We start from the raw sequence: 15,446 nt of genomic DNA on the forward strand, positions 1-15,446 counted from the left end.
CTCTTCTTTCATACCGGGTGAAGCTAACCCGTGAGTGTATCTACATTATACCACCATATAGTCCGTCATTACTCAGTAGCAGGTTCCATCTCTGCACGGTGGACCTAGGACTGTGAACACACCTTATACCATCCTTATAATTATTTGGTGCGTTCCGCTAGCCCTAACAATGTGATTGCCCTCCCCGACCACTTCGTGAAAAAACAATGGGCCTATCTACTTATCATGCATCAGGCCACACCACACGTTTACTTTAGGGGTGTTACTTTTGTACTCAATGTAGGCATGAGGATGTTCAGCAGCCCATATTCGGACGTTATGTCGATGAACATGTCCACAGATATGCAAAAATCTTGCATCATTGTCGATCTCATGAAGCATATCTGTAGAAAATGCGCATCGTTTTGGTCTATCCGGTGGTTTGATAGCGTACAACAGCCGCAATTTGTACCCCGTAAAACTGAGACGTTTCTTTAACACCTTATGAACTGTAGTCTTGCTTAGGTGTAATTGTCAAGCACACACAGATTTTTAGGGCTTCTTAGGTTGCTATCCCGTATAGCCTCTACAGACTCGTCACTGACTGATGACCTACCAGAATGAGGTTTTTCCACCAAACTGCCAGTTTCCTTCAACTGCTTATCCCACCGAATAATGTTATTCCTATATGCTGGTGCTTCGTTATAAACGCGCCGATATTCATATATCACTTTGGTCACGGATTTGAATTTAGCTAGCCACAGACCACACTGAACTTTCATCCAAAATGTAAACTATAAATAGATCCTGTGACTTTACGGACACACTGTATATTAATCAAATGGAGATAGGCTAAATACCAGACTGATAAATGTCAATTTCTCATCGATAGGATAAGTTATTTTCTTTAAAGGAAAAGAAAAACAATGGAATTATTAATGAAAATTAGATATGTAAAAGTCCCTATTTATTCATTTCAGTTGCAGAGTTTGAAATCGATGTATCCAGAACGCTTCCCTGTATTTCAGGTGTATCCGGCAATTACCCCCTCTTCTGGTCACCAGTACATGATCCAAATCTTGGTATCTTAACTAGGGTTGAGCGACTTTTCTTTTTATAGGATCGGGTCGGGTTTCACGAAACCCGACTTTTTCAAAAGTCGGGTCGAGTGAAATCGGCCGATCCTATAGAAAAGTCGGGGTCGGGTGTTGTGAATTCTGTGGCCAAGCTCCCTCCTGTGGTCGTGAGTGGTACTGCGGCTGGTTCTGTCTATAAGCTTCCTTTGGTGGATGAGAGTGGTACTGCGGCTTCTGAGTTTCCTTCCTCAGGTGATGAGGTTAAGTCGTTAGGTGCTGCTCTATTTAACTCCACCTGGTGCTTTGATCCTGGCCTCCAGTCAATGTTCTAGTATTGGTCTTGCTTCCTCCTGGATCGTTCCTGTGGCCTGTCTATCCTGCATAAGCTAAGTTCTGCTTATGTTATTTTTGTTTGCTATATTTTCTGTCCAGCTTGCTATATTGGTTTTTCTTGCTTGCTGGAAGCTCTGAGACGCAGAGGGAGCAACTCCGTACCGTTAGTCGGTCTTTTTGCCCCTCTGCGTGGTTGTTTGTAGGTTTTTGTGTTGACCGCAAAGCTATCTTTCCTATCCTCGGTCTATTCAGTAAGTCGAGCCTCATTTTGCTAAATCTATTTCATCTCTGTGTTTGTATTTCATCTTTACTCACAGTCATTATATGTGGGGGGCTGCCTTTTCCTTTGGGGAATTTCTCTGAGGCAAGGTAGGCTTATTTTTCTATCTTCAGGGCTAGTTAGTTTCTCAGGCTGTGCCGAGTTGCATATTGAGCGTTAGGTGCAATCCACGGCTTCCTCTAGTGTGGTGTTATAGGATTAGGGATTGCGGTCAGCAGAGTTTCCACGTCTCAGAGCTCGTCGTATGTTTTTGGTAAATGTCAGGTCACTTTGTGTGCTCTGAACTTCAAGGTCCATTGTGGTTCTGAATTACCTGTTCATAACAGTCGGGGTCGGCCGAAACACGAAACTCAATGCAGTGCATTGGGTTTCTAATGGTTCCCAGGGTCTGAAGGAGAGGAAACTCTCTTTCAGGCCCTGGGATCCATATTTAAGTGTAAAATAAAGAAGGCTGGTTCTCGCCGGCAGCCTTCCTTCCTAAGAATGAGCGCCTGAAGGACCTTCGATGACGTCACGGCTTGTGATTGGTCGCGTGAGCGGTCACATGGGCGTCACGCGACCAATCACAAGCCGCGACGTCATCTAAGGCCCTTCAGGCGCTGATTCTTAGGAAGGAAGGCTGCGGGTTAGAACCAGGGCGCATCCGAGGGTGAGTATATACCTATTAGGAATATACTCACCCTCGGACGCGCCCTCAGACGCTTCCTTCCTAAGAATTAGCGCCTGAAGGACCTTAGATGACGTCGCGGCTTGTGATTGGTCGTGTGACCGCCCATGTGACCGCTCACGCGACCAATCACAAGCCGCGACGTCATCGAAGGCCCTTCAGGCGCTCATTCTTAGGAAGGAAGGCTGCTGGCGAGAACCAGGGCGCGTCCGAGGGTGAGTATATCAATATTTTTTTATTTTTATTCTTTATTTTACACTTAAATATGAATTCCGATACCGATTCCCGATATCTTAAACATATCGAAACTCGGTATCGGAATTCCGATTCCAGATCAGAAGATCGCCGACCTCATGGCAGACCCCACACAGGGGTCGGGTCGGGTTTCATGAAACCCGACTTTGCCAAAAGTCAGCGACTTCTGAATCTGGCCGACCCGTTTCGCTCAACCCTAATCTTAACTGTACCATTGTGTGTCCTGCTAAATGAAAATGGTTTGGAATATGTAATGTCCTTCTGTCACAGCTTATGTTGTATTTGTGTTGGGAGATCGATTCTTTGATCTGCTGGGTGGTTCCTACTATGTATAGAGACATTTAATGGCATACACCACAAATCTGGAATTACAGGTAAAAAGCTCTGTTTAGATAACTATATACCTGTCTGTATGGGATAGATTTTATCCCCTTTGAGTGCATTGTGTACATTGTAGGCAGGGGAAGGTGCCATTGGTTTGGGATTTCGGGAATTGCTGTTTTGGCTCATTTTTTTGATCCCTCATCATCAAAGCCTAGTTTGTTGCATAGGTTTGAGGTAAACCTGAAAAAGGCAAGAAAGGCTGTTAAAATTCTGGAATGTCTGGATTACCTCATCTTAAGATCAACCAGTGTTTTCGGATGTGTTTGTGTAGTTTGTAGAAAAAGGCAAGGTACGTGTGTTCAAAAGGTGTTCTCTTGTCTGAATCTCTGTTGTGTTCTGCTTGATTTCGATTCCTATAATGTCTGAGGAAATCTTTAGATATTCTTTTTGCAAAAATGTAAGTTCCATCTCACTCAAATGTCTGGCGAATGTTATCTCATGATCAAAGCAGGACCTGACGTGAAGAGTAGGATCTCGTGGGACCGCGGTGGATGTCGACAGTCTGGGAAGTAAGAAGGACCAATATCCTACGCATTTCGGAAAAAGTGTTTTCATTCATCAGGAATGGTCCTAGGTGCCATAAGAGTCCTTTTATAATGGTGATCATGGTCAGCTGATATTGGAGGAAGCCAAATAATTCAGTCTAGCTATTCAGTCCCTTAGGGATGAGAGTGTCCAATGTAAAAATCCACTTACTTTCTGCACGTGACATTATTGCAATATAATTTACCTTCCTCCATGGTACTGGTATTTTTTCGAATCCTGTTATTTCCATAGAGAGTGTATCACTATTGTTCCACAAAGTGTTTGGACAGTGGGTGGCCAGTAAATTGTAGTTTTATGTTTCACTCACAATATGCAATACGGCTGTGCAATATTGTGGACCTGTATATATATATCTTCCTTTACAGCTGGGAAAAAAGGTACTTATGATTTGTTGATATTCATGAAACCTCAACGTGTTTCTCCATAACGGATCATCAGGAGGTTAGATGTAAATATGCTGCAATGTTCTTATAGGCATAAAAAAATTTAAGTTTTATCTAAAATATCTGTGGTATGTAAGCCTGCCAAATTCATAAGTACCTTTTAGCTTACCATTATCAACATTAGCATATATCATGTGCTATGTATGCCATTAAGGTTTTTATCTGTCTTTTTGGCATGTTTGAATATTTATTTGCCTTACCAATTGTTATACGGCTACTCTTGTATTAATATTTGACCTGATATCAGGCAACTCAAGGGACAGCCGCTGTGGAGTGGGGGCACTATTCCACTGACCAGTAGGGTGACAACCTCCTCTTTAGGAAGACTGTACAGAAATAGGGAACAGTATTAGCAAGGCACTAAGTTAATGCACGTGTCTCTTTATTGTTGTGTTACCATTTTCACCTCTTTTCGCACATGCTTTCTATTTTTGCCCACCTCAATATTAATCCTTGACTGGCAATCCCTATACACTCCTTTCTATGGTTTAAAAGGGTGATCATGTGATTCACCAACATAGGGACATCAAGGAGTTTTAGGGCTAGCCGCCGGGGAGGGAGGCGCCATTCTTATTTTGTGTTTAGGGTACCAACCTCCACTGACAGGTAGGCTTGTGGTAATAGGTGATGATCATATAGAGTAATGGTAGCCAGCATGGTTGTTTGGTTGATGCATGGTAATGTCTTGTTTTTATATGCATAATAAAAGTTAAGTTTTATCTAAAATATCTTTGGTATATAAGCCTGCCAAATTCAAGCAAAACAAATGAAGGAGACCCAACTTGGAGTCAAAACATTTCCAAAAATTAGGGACAGACACCAGAAAAAGTGTGATCAATTGACCCAGAGTAGAAATGTCATAATAGCACAGCAGCAGTCAGCCATGGGCCATGCATGAAGTATCAGAGTCTGGGCCAGCATTTACAACTGTGAATTGAAGTTTCAATTAAGACTAGAGATGAGTGAATATTTAAATGTTTGGTTCAGATTGCGAACGTCGAATTTGCAATATTCGTGGATTTATTCGTCGAATATTGGCTGAACATAGCCGAACACTGTTCAAGTCAATGGGAGGCAAAAATAAAAGCATGCACAACATCTTCTAACTGCCCCAACAGCTGCCAAACACATCAAATTAGTGGCAGACACCAGGAAAGTGACCTCAATTCTCCCAAAGTACAAATTGTAGCATTGCACGGCAGCAATCAGCCATGCATGAGATATCAGTGTCTGAGCCAGCATTTACAGCTTTCAATTGAACGACACAGTAAGACGAGATGGGTGAGGGATCTGTGTAGGCCTTCTGTGCTGGAAGCCCTGATACCACATGCAACAGCTCAATCTGCTTTCATGCTCAGCCACACTCAAGTGGCACAAATATCAGTTTTGTAGACTATTATTGTCAGAAAAATCTAAGGAGAATAGTAACACAGGTAGTTGACTCCAAGGAAGTGGAGACCTGACGGTCTCAGAGGCCTACTGCTACAGGCAACACACATGAAGGAGACCAAACCAGGAGTATTCACCTTTCCAAAAATTAGTGGTGGACACCAACAAAGTGGCATTAATTTCACTACAGTAGAAATAGTATAATAGGGACTGACAGGTCTTCCACTACACCCAACCTAGCAGATGGACAGTTGTACACCAATCGGGAGTGTTCACATTTCCAAAATTTAGTAGCAGACAATGGCTGTGCGTCTGCCAAAGAAAGGTATTGAAGCAACCGTCCAGTAACAGAAGTTGTCAGTTACCTTTGTATAGGATGTGACATTGTTAATTCACTAGTGCTTTCACAAACATTACCACCTAGACCACGTACACCTTGAGCGCCAAGCCTAATCCCCCTTCCACCACGACCTCGCTTTTTCCCAGTCATGTTGCTCAGATAGTGTGGTACAAGCAAAGTATTAGCAACAAAAATATAGATTTTAAACTCTGCACTAGAGCTGCAAACAACTACATTTCAGCAGCAGTAAATTACAAGGTGAAATATGGCATGCTGAATCTCATTAGTTACAGAAGAAAGAATTGTTTGACGATAGTAACAGAAGAATTTGTTTTGGGCCTGTTGATGTTGCCTATATAACATAGACTAGATGCTACAAACAATTTGAAAGTGAGATGTCCCCTACTGTATGACGTTAGTAACAGAAGAATTTTTTTGTTGCCTGTGGATGAGGCCTTTATAACTTAGACTAGATGCTGCAAACAATTTGATATTGACATGTTCCCTACTGTGTGATGTTAGTGGCATCAATTTCCAGAGTAACAACTGTTTAATAGGCCTCTGACACGTTCCACAGAGTAGAAATGTTATCATGACCCAATGACACCCTTTCCGCTACAGGCAACCCAACCAAATGGAGACTCAACTTGGATTTTACTAAAGTGGCATCAATTTCCACAGAGTAGAAATAGTATAATAGATCTGTGATCTGATACATATTCCACTACAGGAAACCCACCAGATGGAAAACAAACTTGAAGTCTACAGATTTCAAAAAATTATCGTCATACACCACTAAAGTGGCATCAATTTCCAGAGTCGAAATGGTATAAGGTCTCTGACACACCAAATAGAGACCCAACTTGTAGTCTCCATATTTCAAACAATTTTAACATCAGCAGCAGTAGCAACAGCAGGCACAGAAACCACGACAAAAATGGCATAGACTGCAATAACGCAAGATCAGTGCACGACACTTAAAACAACACCATTGCCTAGTCTCCCCAGTCTGTAGATAAGTATGGAGAAACAGGGTGCATTAGTTGTCAAGAAATGATAAGCATAATGAGGTGTCACATCTGGTATTAAAACAATGCAATAGAAAGAAGAGAAAGAAAAGCACTACGTAATGATGCGCACACTCATGTTTATAAACCTATAAAATACTGAGAATTTATTAACATGAGGAAACAAGGGGGTAGACATACATATAAAACCAAGTAAAAAACAGACAGGGCCCTGATCCTATGGGTTCATGAATAACAATATAGCGATAATGATCATTCCAAAACAACCTCACTAGCATGCAGGTGGAGGGGAAAAAGTATGACCATACACATATGCAGTACAATAATTTAGATTATAAGCACAATAATACAGGTAGGTATATTCAACAAAACATTGTATAATTTCCATAAGAAGCAAACCTGAACATGGTATCTCAAAAATCACACATGTTTGATGGTAAGCAGTGTCCTATTAATGTATGTGTGGAGAGATAAAGATGCATGCAGCACTGGGAAGAAGGTGCTAGGACATATAAAAGGGCAAGGTAGCCTGTGTCCTAGAATGAATGCCAGAAATAAAGTACTGAGGTCTCGGAGGGTTGTTGTGAATTCTGTGGCAGAGCTCCCTCCTGTGGTCACAAGTGGTACTTCGGCTGATTCTATCTGTGAGCTTCCGTTGGTGGAGGAGAGTGGTACTGCGGCTTCTGAGTTTCCTTCCTCAGGTGATGTGGTGAAGTCGTTAGGTGCTGCTCTATTTAACTCCACCTAGTGCTTTGATCCTGGCCTCCAGTCAATGTTCTAGTTTTGGACCTGTTTCCTCCTGGATCGTTCCTGTGGCCTGCTGCTCTGCATAGCTAAGTTCCGCTTTGCTATTTTGTTTGCTGTTTTTTCTGTCCAGCTTGTCTTTTTGTCTTTTCTTGCTTGCTGGAAGCTCTGGGACGCAGAGGGTGTACCTCCGTGCCGTTAGTTCGGTACGGAGGGTCTTTTTGCCCCCTTTGCGTGGTTTTTGTAGGGTTTTGTGTTGACCGCAAAGTTACCTTTCCTATCCTCGCTCTGTTCAGAAAGTCGGGCCTCACTTTGCTAAATCTATTTCATCTCTACGTTTGTCTTTTCATCTTAACTTACAGTCATTATATGTGGGGGCTGCCTTTTCCTTTGGGGTATTTCTCTGAGGCAAGGTAGGCTTATTTTCTATCTTCAGGCTAGCTAGTTTCTCAGGCTGTGCCGAGTTGCATAGGGAGCGTTAGGCGCAATCCACGGCTGCCTCTAGTGTGGTTGGAGAGGATTAGGGATTGCGGTCAGCAGAGTTCCCACGTCTCAGAGCTCGTTCTATGTTTTTGGGTTATTGTCAGGTCACTGTATGTGCTCTGACCTCTATGCCCATTGTGGTACTGAATTACCTTCTCATAACAGAGGGTATACCTATTGGGGCCAAGGCTGCAAGCAGAAGAGGGGAAGAGGTGCACGGAAGCAAGTGAGGATTAGGGGCATGGCCCCATGCGTATTCCAGTGCCTAGTACGGCTAGCTGGATCAGAGACACTATCACCTTTTGTCCCAGGGCAGGTTAGTGCAGAATGGTTTATTTTTTTACATTATCTTAAAGGGAACAGACCATTTAAATATCTGTATTATTTTACATTTTTTTCTATTTTTAAAATCTATTATCTTCCCCAAAACTATTGTACAATAAATGCAAAAATTCAGTACAGTTGTTTGTGACAATTAAACAATAATTGAAAGTCACTGATTTCAGAGATTTGTTTCTTTAACAGCTAGTATGCCATCTTTTTTGGGGTTCTAGAGTAATTGTGATTCAAATGCAGCAGGACAGATGTCAGCTACACCTTATCATTAATCTATCACACCAAGTCTGTGACTTCTAGCATCTCTCCTATCTCTCTGACCCATTTAATACTGTTATTCACAGATTGCTACTAATATCTAGCAACACATTACTGTCTGGAGTAATAGTGCAATGTTTTAGAGCTTTCACTTCCTGTCTCTATTGCTTTAGCTGTGACCTCTGTGACTTAGCATGGCGATCTCCACAAGGAGAAACGATACTTCTTCGTACCATGTGATGTGATAGATGCAATGTGTTATGGGAAGCCTGCATGATTGCACCTGAGGTCAAGTCAGCTTTCTGTGGTTGACACAATCTTCTTCAAGTAAAAAAGCAGTGTCCATTTTTATTTGTTTATTCAAGTCAATATAATTACATATTCTTTGAATTTGCTGGTATTTGCAAATTTTAAAAGTTTGCATCAAAAGTGCTTTTCTTCATGAAGTCAATGGGTCCGTGGAAAACATTGGACTGCAACTGGGTGACATCTGAGTGAAGTCTAATTTTCACAGACTGCCAGAATGGAGAAAATGGAGAATTTTTTTCGTTCTTCTCATCATCCGAGAGAATTAAATCACGCTATGATCATACTTTGATGAAACTCAGATTGGAATTTAATCAGAGTGTGATTAGCTTAATAAGCACGATTTTCTCAGATGAAAAATGATACGCCGGTGTGACCCTAGCCTAAGTCTGTATTCAAATAATGCTGGATCCTATATGCCCTTTAAATTTGTAGGTTTTTAGCCCGGGAGATACATATTTAATAAATATTAGGTTTAGGGACCCATAAAAGAAAGGTACGCCTTGTCATGGCAAATGGACTCTCATGAAACGGCCAATTTGTGCATTAAACATTTTCATTTCTATAAATATATGCTGTATTCTTTTATTTGTATTTTGTGCTGTCATGGCAGCTTGCACCTTCACACTTGCTTTATTTTGTTCGAAGATACTGAACATTTTTATTTTTTGCTTTCTACAGTATAATACTGGAGGTGTTGACCACCTTCTTTTCTGACTGAGCACTCCTCCCATCAACCTAAGTCTGTTTTTAATTAGTGCTTGATCCCATCTTCTTATTAAATTTGCAGGCTTATAGCCTGGGAGAGACATGTTTGATAAATATTAGGTTCAGAGTCCCATCAAAGAAAAGTCGCCTTGTCATGGCTGATGGGCTCTCATGAACTGGCTAATTAATGTGCTAAGTGCCTTCTTTCCATATATTCAAACTTATCATATATATTTTAGTGCTCACAGAATGCTGCTGTACTCTTTTGTTTGTCTATGTGTTAACTAAGCAGTATGACAACATCTGTATATATACAGTACAAAATTAATAGGAAAATAATCCCTTGTATTTTTTTTTTGTTCATGTGCCCATTTCCAATATCTTAAAAGTCTAATACTATTGAGTACAGCAAGCCACCCTGGATTTATTGCAAGTGTTTGTTATATTTTTGAAGAGTTAATAAAAACCAATAACAATATACTAGCAACTCTGCTTTCCTGTGGTAGATAAGAATAAAATGAAGCACGCCATCAATTTCATTCAGCCATATAGGAATAGCCATAATGCAAAAATGACATTGGCCTTTTCTTTCAGCAGACAGGAAAAGATATATTTAAGCTCATTTTGAGAAAATATTAAAGTATCAGCATGACAAAAAATCAATCATTTCCCCATCTACAGATCATTCCTTCTTACTTAATAATTGATGCTAGTTATATCAGCATGTTTGAAATCCTCCACAGATAAGAAATAATTAAGTTAGCAGAGCAATCACTGTGATGTGTAATGTCTCAATCAGTGAAAATAAAAAAAAAAAGAAGTAGAATATAATTATTTAAAAATAACTCAAGTTGATGCCTTTTTTTACAGTGAAAAAAAATGTTTCAATGTCATATTTAGACATACATAAAGCAACTAGTGTTGTTGTGTGAATTGCTAGAATAAGTAGCTCTTGGCAACTTAATGAAGTCTCTATGGCTTCTCATTCTTCTCTCCCTGCAGCGTGTAAATATAAGAATGATGAGACAATTCTCATTTGCCTTCTGAGACAGAAACTCTATTTAAAGGTGACTTAAATAGCAAGAGATGAACACTTCAGTGTTGACTTTTCTTGCAGAACTATTTGTAGTATCCAGTATTCAGTTTATAGTTCACACGTGCAGAAATCATTTAAATATGAACAATACAAGAAAGCAGAAGGCCCATTTGCAAAAACAATATATGGGCCCATGGCAGTCCAATAGCTCATCATAATGCATAACTGTACCTGCTTTGGAAGTGGAATGGGCCCACTTACCTCTTGGGCCCCCTTGCCTGCTGTGCCCAGGTTGCACCAGTGGTAGGTCCACCCCTGGATTATTGAAGGAATAAAGTATTTCTTAAAGATTTTATGTATCAATATGGAAACTACTGTACTTTCTTCCCACTTGATCATCAATAGGTTATTGTGGATTGGACTCTCAATGGTTTTGCATCTGAAAATGGCTAATTAAATTACGTTAGTAGTCCAAAGATCAGCTCAATATAAAATTTTAACTATACTGCAAATAAGATTTCAAAGGGAATCTATCATCAGAAAGAGACTTATTGTTTAAATCAGGTGTTTGCTTTAAATGTAGAAATACATTGACAAAGTTTTTTTTCATATCAAAATCTATATAAACATTAAGAAATCTTAATATTTTCTCACAGGTTCATTGTCATCACAAGAAGGATTAAAATGAAAGCTAACTCCACTATATATATCTCATAATAAAGTATCCACCATTACTGAAGGTGATGTCATAGTTGCCCCTGCTCTTCTCCATTCACCATGAACTTTGCGCAAGCTCATTAGATACTTCAATGTAAAATATCAGTGACTAGCGCTGATGTCACTGATGCAGCGCTGACTTACAGCCTGACCCACGGTGAACTCTTGAGCGTGAGAAAATGAACTGGCATTTTCCCACGCTCCAGAGGTCATCCCAGTTCAGGCTGTGAGGCAGTGCAGCATCAGTGAAGGCACCATTAATCACTGAAGCTGCTGCTCACAGCTGTGCTGAACTGGGATGACCTCTGGAGCATCAGAAAATGCCAGTTTATTTTCCCACCCTCAAGAGGTCACCGTGGGTCTGTCTGTGAGTCAGCGCAGCATCAGTGACGTCAGAGCTAGGCACTGCTGCTGTGTCGGCAACTTCTAATTCATTCATCAGTGGTTTACAGCCAGGACGGATTAGGTTGTAAACTGTTATAAACAGTATATCCCCTAGATATTCAGACAGGTATGGGTATATTGTTGTTTTTTTCTTTTTTCTTTTATACAGGAGATCAAGGGCGTTGCATGGAGTAGGAGAACAATAAAGATGGCAAACTGTGTTTATTGTTTTATTTCATTAAATTACTTTTTTCTGGCTGTGTCTTTTTTAACCCATTAGCAACTATAGGACTAGTAATGGATAGGTGTCTTATTTCTTCATATTTAAAATATAGATAATGGTAAACCACTCAAAAGTATTACACAGCATCACGCATAAAAAGTTCATGGAGTGGCAGCGTTATTCCAACGCGTTTCGACTTCAATCAAGCCATAATTAAGGCATCAAGTCGAAACGCGTCGGAATAATGCTGCCACTCCATGAACTTTTTATGCGTGATGCTGTGTAATACTTTTTGAGTGGTTTACCATTATCTATATTTTAAATATGAAGAAATAAACAAGAATTTTAACTTGAATTTCCTGCTGGACTTATCGTATTTTTACCATCTTACAGATGCGCCATTTCTGGGGCGGCTGTGAGCTGGTGTTTGTAGCCGGGGGGCAATAACCATTGTCCCTTCCTAGCCTAAGAATATCAGCCTGCAGCTGTCTGCATAGCCTTTTCTGGCTATTAAGTTTTGGGGGACCCCACATCATTTTTTTGGGATCCCCCTATTTTAATAGCCAGTAAAGGCTAAATATACAGCTGTTGGCTGAGAATCATAGCCTGGAAAGATCCATGGGTATTAATCCCTTCCTAAGCTATAAACATCGGCCTCCAGTCACTGGCTTTCCCCTAAATGATTCTTTTATTAAATACATACAGATCCCATAATTTGCACACACACTATACTAATTGTACTTGTCACACATATCTATATATCAAACTATTCTGCATGGATTTACTGTATGTAATCCATGTCTCCTATCTTGTCAGCTCCTGCATTGATTTTACAGAGCCCTAAAAATGAATTATCTTCTATCTATATCTCTATGCAATATAAAGATATATATATATATATATATATATATATGTATGTGTCACTGACATATATATATATATATATATATATATATATATATATATATATATACAGTTAGGGCCAGAAATATTTGGACAGTGACACAAGTTTTGTTATTTTAGCTGTTTACAAAAACATGTTCAGAAATACAATTATATATATAATATGGGCTGAAAGTGCACACTCCCAGCTGCAATATGATAGTTTCCACATCCAAATCGGAGAAAGGGTTTAGGAATCATAGCTCTGTAATGCATAGCGTCCTCTTTTTCAAGGGACCAAAAGTAATTGGACAATGGACTCTAAGGGCTGCAATTAACTCTGAAGGTGTCTCCCTCGTTAACCTGTAACCAATGAAGTAGTTAAAAGGTCAGGTGTGGATTCCAGGTGTGTGGTTTTGCATTTGGAAGCTGTTGCTGTGAGCAGACAACATGCGGTCAAAGGAACTCTCAATTGAGGTGAAGCAGAACATCCTGAGGCTGAAAAAAAAGAAAAAAGCCATCAGAGAGATAGCAGACATGCTTGGAGTAGCAAAATCAACAGTTGGGTACATTCTGAGAAAAAAGGAATTGACTGGTGAGCTTGGGAACTCAAACAGGCCTGGGCGTCCACGGATGACAACAGTGGTGGATGATCGCCGCATACTTAATTTGGTGAAGAAGAACCCGTTCATAACATCAACTGAAGTCCAGAACACTCTCAGTGAAGTAGGTGTATCTGTCTCTAAGTCAACAGTAAAGAGAAGACTCCATGACAGTAAATACAAAGGGTTCACATCTAGATGCAAACCATTCATCAATACCAAAAATAGACAGGCCAGAGTTAAATTTGCAGAAAAACACCTCAAGAAGCCAGCTCAGTTCTGGAAAAGTATTCTATGGACAGATGAGACAAAGATCAACCTGTACCAGAATGATGGGAAGAAAAAAGTTTGGAGAAGAAAGGGTACGGCACATGATCCAAGGCACACCACATCCTCTGTAAAACATGGTGGAGGCAACGTGATGGCATGGGCATGCATGGCTTTCAATGGCACTGGGTCACTTGTGTTTATTGATGACATAAGAGCAGACAAGAGTAGCCGGATGAATTCTGAAGTGTACCGGGATATACTTTCAGCCCAGATTCAGCCAAATGCTGCAAAGTTGATTGGACGGCGCTTCATAGTACAGATGGACAATGACCCCAAGCATACAGCCAAAGCTACCCAGGAGTTCATGAGTGCCAAAAAGTGGAACATTCTGCAATGGCCAAGTCAATCTCCAGATCTAAACCCAATTGAGCATGCATTTCACTTGCTCAAATCTAGACTTAAGACGGAAAGACCCACAAACAAGCAAGACCTGAAGGCTGCGGCTGTAAAGGCCTGGCAAAGCATTAAGAAGGAGGAAACCCAGCGTTTGGTGATGTCCATGGGTTCCAGACTTAAGGCAGTGATTGCCTCCAAAGGATTTGCAACAAAATATTGAAAATAAAAATATTTTGTTTGGGTTATGTTTATTTGTCCAATTACTTTTGACCTCCTAAAATGTGGAGTGTTTGTAAAGAAATGTGTACAATTCCTACATTTTCTATCAGATATTTTTGTTCAAGCCTTCAAATTAAACGTTACAATCTGCACTTGAATTCTGTTGTAGAGGTTTCATTTCAAATCCAATGTGGTGGCATGCAGAGCCCAACTCGCGAAAATTGTGTCACTGTCCAAATATTTCTGGCCCTAACTGTATATATACCTATTCTACTGTATATGTATTCTATCTATTCTATTCTAACATGTCAGTGCGATTTTTACAGTAGCTGCATATGAATTGTCGGCTTTTCAAAGGACATCAGTGCATGGTGAGAGTGCTGTGTGATTTTTTTTCTCGCACTCATTGACTTGCATTGGACTCTCTTCTCATTACGAATACCCGAGTATTAGGACCTAGTCGTTACGAGTATAGCGAGTCCGAATATTTCAGTACTCGCTCATCCATATTCTCTATTACTAAGCCGTGGGCTTGATGTCACCTGTGACATCATGCCCACAACTATTACCCCACTTGTCACCACTACAGGGCAAGTGGGAAGAGCTGGGCAAAGAGCCAGAATTGCCGCATCTATTAGATGTGACTTTTACAGGCAGCTGCAGGCTGCCATTTTTAGGCTGGGAGGGTCAATATCCATGGCCCCTTGCCAGCCTGAGAATGCAAGCCCCCAGCTGTGAGCTTTAGCATGGCTGGTTGTTAAAAATGTGGGGGACCCCATGCTGTTTTTTTAAATTATTTATTTAAATAATTAAAAAATATGGTGTAGGGACCCCTCTACTCTTCATATCCAACCTTGCTAAAGCTGACAGCTGAGGGTTGCAGCCCCTGCTGTGAGTTTTGTCTGGCTGGTTATCAAAAATAAGGGGGAACTCACACCATTTTTTTTAATTACCATATTTACTTCTAGCACAGGAATACTCCCATCCGCTACTCCTGCTGTCACTGCTATTAGCAACAGCAGGAGTAGGCTGATGGAAGTAATAGTCCCATCAGTCACTGCCTGCTGTCTCTTTTATTACCTAAATGTAACTCTCACCATTCTACCCTGCTTGCGCTAACCGCCAGCAGGGTAGAATGCCGGGGAACAGCACTTACTGTAAC

This window comes from Ranitomeya imitator, chromosome 5 (genome assembly GCF_032444005.1).
Source record: "Ranitomeya imitator isolate aRanImi1 chromosome 5, aRanImi1.pri, whole genome shotgun sequence".
Classification (NCBI taxonomy): domain Eukaryota; kingdom Metazoa; phylum Chordata; class Amphibia; order Anura; family Dendrobatidae; genus Ranitomeya; species Ranitomeya imitator.